We start from the raw sequence: 4944 nt of genomic DNA on the forward strand, positions 1-4944 counted from the left end.
AGAATGTAAGTCCCATGAGGCCAGGGACCGTATTTCTTTTACAGAACCTTGCCAATGCTGTTCTGGAACAGCTGTGGGGTTTGACTGCCTGCCGCCAAGAAGCATGACTCCCAATGCAAGAGTTAGGTGAAAAAGGAAAGAGATTGTTTACTTAAAGGTTAGACAGGTTTAGAATAAATGGCAGATTTTTGCCATGAAGTCCCACTCCCTTTAAAAACTCCCAAAAACACATCATCCTGCCTCCCTTTACCAAACCAGGCCAGTTTCAGAATATATCAGTCGGAGGTACCATCTTCCAGATAAGCAGCAGTGTGCAGCTTAGTATTCCTGATCATGGTTCATCTCCAAGCATCTCTCTCAAATCAGGTCACTAGGCAGGTCCCTGCAGCTCCATCAGCTCTGCTGCTGTCTTGTCTAAGCAGGCTTCCAGACCAACCTCCTCATGGTAGACTCTCAATCCACCCTTCATGGCAGACCTTCTCCTAGTTTAGCCCACCCTAATTTAAGTGCTTGGCCCAGAACTTCCTGCATGACTTCATATCCGGCCCTTCCTATGGTGCATTAGTGTCAGCCATTTTTGCCAGTTTCCCCTGTATTTTTCACCCTCTTGTGGCTGCCATCTTTAGTTAGGGCAAAAATTCCCACTGCTTTGTCAACAGTCCCTGCTCATTCTCACAATCATGTACACACTTTGCCCTGTGCAGCAGGCCTCAGCCCTCTTCCCTTCAGTAAAGAATAGTTATTAATTTGCCATTGTTATACAATGTATCTTAAACTCTGTACCATCCACTCTCCCCTTCCCTCGGTGAAGGATTGTGGGGGTTGTTCTTCTATTTTCAGGGGACTCATGCTCTGCACCCTGTTACACTTCTTTACTTCAAGGTCTGGGTCAGAATAGGTACTCATTAAATATTTACTGAATGAATGAATGAGTGAATGAATGAATGAACAGACATAATGATGGCTTTTTTTAAAGCAATAGTATAGATCCTAAAGAATAATTTCAGAGAGGCTAAAGCTGAAATGGATAGAAGCTTTCCAACAACAACAAAAAAAAAAAACTTCTGAAAACAGAGAAGTAAAAGTTCTTTTAGGCAGAGTAAGGAGGGGAAAGAGCTACTTTTAGAAGAAAAGAAATCTTCTTTTGTTGTATTTTTCCTTCAAAAAGATTGATTTTCATGCTAAAAGGAAAGGCTGGATGGAAGGGAAGGGAGATGGGAGGAAATCCAGGTGAATCATGAAGTTGCTGGATCCCAGAGGCTCCAAGGAGAAAATGATTGCCAGGAGGTCTAGACAGCAGCAGAGACAGCTTGGTAGAGCTTTCCAGGCCCCAGAGTAGTAGGGAAGCAGCAGTTTCAGGCCCTCAAGCATGGAAGGCAGGGCCAGGAAACAGACAGACCTTGGGGAGTGACTATAAGAACAGAGGTTGTCAATACCAGTTTCCCCCCACTCACATACACATACACTTGATAACACAATCCTATGGGTTCATAGAGTTCTCTCCATGTCCTAAAAGGCAATGTCCAATTCCAGGGCAGCCTCTGAGTCTTTTTTGTTGTTGTTTCATGGACCCTGAACAAATCTTGTGAAAATTGCCCACCTGCCTGTACCCACAAATTGTGCATGTTGTTTCAGGAAACTTAAGAATCTCCCCTGGGAGGACTTCCGGCAAGATGGAGGCATAGGTGGATGCACTGCACCTCCATGCACAACCAAGATTAGAACAACAACAATTTAGAGGCAGAATAACACCCAGAACTGATAAAGAATTTATCTGAATGGAAGTCGGACAGCCAGGAAGTTGAAGTAGACCCATTCATCCAGACCAGTAAGAGGGGCGGAGAGGAGAAGCGGGCGCGGGTCGCGGTGCGCAGAGATCGGGGAGAACTGGGTGCAAAAGACAACTGGGAGTGAGTAAGCCTTCCAGGACACACAAGATTGCAGCAGTGGACCCTGAGTATGCAAGCGGCGGCTGGCAGACCCAGTGAGGCGGCATTGTGGACCAGGGCAGAGCGCGCAACCCAGGATCCCAGAAAAGGGACGGAGATCCCAGAATGGAGCTACCACCATTGTTCCCTCCCACCCCCGCCCCCACCCCCACCCCCGCCCGAACTCCCACCCCCACCCCCACATACAATGTCACAATCTAGTGACTGGGGTGCCCAGCCCAGGTGAACACCTAAGGCTTCGCCCCTCACCATAACAAGAGCGACCAGACTGAAAAAAAGAAAAGGGAGAGAGAGAGAGAGACATGTCTCCAACAGAAGAACAGATCAGTCCCCCAGGACTCATCCTCTTGAGCAACGAAGAGAGAGCCAATCTATCAGATGCACAGTTCAAAACACTGGTGATCAGGAAGCTCACAGAATTGGTTGATTTTGGGCGCAAATTAGATGATAAAATGCAGGTTACCATAAAAGAGATGAAGGAAGATGCACGGAGAACCAATAGTGAAGAAGGGAAGGAAACTGGGACTCAAAACAATAGAGTGGACCAGAAGGAAGAAAAAAACAACCAAGCAGGAAAGAATGAAGAAATAAGAATTCAAAACAACGAGGATAAGTTAGGAACCTCCAGGACATCTTTAAACATTCCAACAGCCGAATTATAGGGGTACCAGAAGGGGAAGAGGAAAAGCAACAGATTGAGCATGTAGTTGAACTAATAATAAAGGAGAACTTCCCCACTCTGGCAAAGGAAATAGACTTCCAAGAAATTCAGGAAGCTCAGAGAGCCCCAAAGAAGTTGGACCCAAGAATAAACACACCAAGGCACATCATAATGACATTAGCCAAGGTAAAAATGAAGGAAAGAATCCTAGAAGCAGCAAGAGATAAGGGGACAGTAACCTACAAAGGAGTTCCCATCAGACTGTCAGCTGATTTCTCAAAAGAGACCTTACAGGCAAGAAGGGGCTGGAAAGAAATATTCCAAGTCATGAAAGACAAGGACCTACATCCCAGATTGCTCTATCCAGCAAAGCTCTCATTTAGAATGGAAGGGCAGATAAAGTGCTTCTCAGATAAGGTCAAGTTAAGGGAGCTCATCATCACCAAGTCCTTATTTTATGAAATGTTAAAGGGACTCATCTAAGAAAAGAAGATAAAGAAAAAAAACATGTATAGTAAAAGGACAGCAAACTCACAACTATTAACAACCACACCTAAAGCAAAACCAAAAGAAACTAAGCAAACAACTAGAACAGGAACAGAACCACAGAAATGGAGATCACATGGAGGGTTAGCAACAGGGGGAGTGGGAGGAGGAGAGAGGGGAAAAAGGTACAGAGAATAAGTAGCATAGAATGTAGGTTGAAAATAGATAGGGGGAGGGTAAGAATAGTATGGGAAATGTAGAAGCTAAAGAAATTATAAGTATGACACATGGACATGACTAAAGGGGGGATATGGGTGGGAGAGGGTGTACAGGGTAGAGGGGAGTGAAGGGGGGAAATGGGACAACTGTAATAGCATAATCAATAAAATATACTAAAAAAAGAATCTCCCCTGAAGTGTAAGTGTCCCAGGTGAGGGATCCCTGTTCTGCCAGTATATCCCTAAATTGCACCACTGGAATAAATGATGCAACCCCTGAACCCTACAGTCAGAGATTGCAGCCAAATTTTGAATTTATTCATTCAACAAATGTTTATTGAATGCCTACCGCGTGTCAGGTTCTATTCTAAGCTCTTCAGATATATTAGCTTATTTGATCCTCAGAGATATCCTTGAGGTTAGTTTTATTTATAAACTCCCTCTGCAGATAAAACCAATGAAGTAACTTGTCAGAGGTCAGGTAAAGGAACTTCACTAATCCAGCTCCAAAGAAATTTCCCTGCTACTCATGGTGCTCTTCACAAGGTTGGTGTCAGTTCTTTCAGATAGCGAGGTTTATCCCCAAAGCATTTCTTTTCAACTGTATAGAGGAGAAACAACCCCACCACCACCCCACACGAGTCTCTGTCACCTGGATCTACTCACTCATCATTCCCATGGTTTTCTGACTCAGTTTATAGTCATTGGTGTAGCTGTTGGACCTCTTTGTATGAGGAATTGCACAAATATTTTCCCACACTCATCATCACACAAGGATATGGCCTCACATCCATGTATTGTACAAGCTTTCAGGCAGTGATGCCTCACACCCCTATGTGCTCACAGATGTCACAAGAGAGGCTACATCTAGTATTCATGGAAAAGGAGTTCTGCAGTGCAGATTCCAAGGCCAGGCTTTGTTTCTTCAACATCACCATATGCACTTCTGGTCAGGACACTTAAAGGAACAAAGAAAGTTTTCAGTAAGAGAGTAGGATGAACAAGTTTGCTGGTGCTGCCAAAACACAGTACCCCAACTGGTGACTTAAAACAACAGAGTTATATTGTCTCTTCGTTCTGGAGGCTGGGAGTCGAAGATCAAAGTGTCAGCAGGATAGGTTCTTTCTGTGGCTGTGAGGGAGAATCTGTTCCAGGTCTCTTTCCTTGGTTTGCAGAAGACTGTCTTCTCTCTGTGTCCTCACGTTGTCTTCCTTCTACACATGCCTCTGTGTCCAAATTGCCCCTTTATAATAAGGACACCAGTCATATTGAGTCAAGGCCCACCCAAATGACCCCATAATGACTTCATAAAGATCTTGTCCCCAAATACAATCACATTCTGAGGAATTGGGGGTTAGGACTTCAACATATCTTTCAAGGGAACACAATTCAAATCATACGTAACAAGAGATAATGGCCAGAAAAAAAGAGCCACAGAATACTAGAATATTTTAATGAGTTAATAAATCCTTCCTAGTGGATCAACAAAGTTGGTGAATGAATAAACCTGATTGTGAACAGAGCATTATACAAGGCATAAAGCATGGCTATGAAGGAATCAAAGGCACATCTGTGCTCTTGACTTGAGAAATGTTCAGTGTACTTGGAGAGTCTCAATGAGGCCATTTAG

The sequence above is a fragment of the Phyllostomus hastatus genome, unplaced genomic scaffold, assembly GCF_019186645.2.
Source record: "Phyllostomus hastatus isolate PE091 unplaced genomic scaffold, TTU_PhHast_1.1 phas_scaffold_397, whole genome shotgun sequence".
NCBI classification, from domain to species: Eukaryota; Metazoa; Chordata; class Mammalia; order Chiroptera; family Phyllostomidae; genus Phyllostomus; species Phyllostomus hastatus.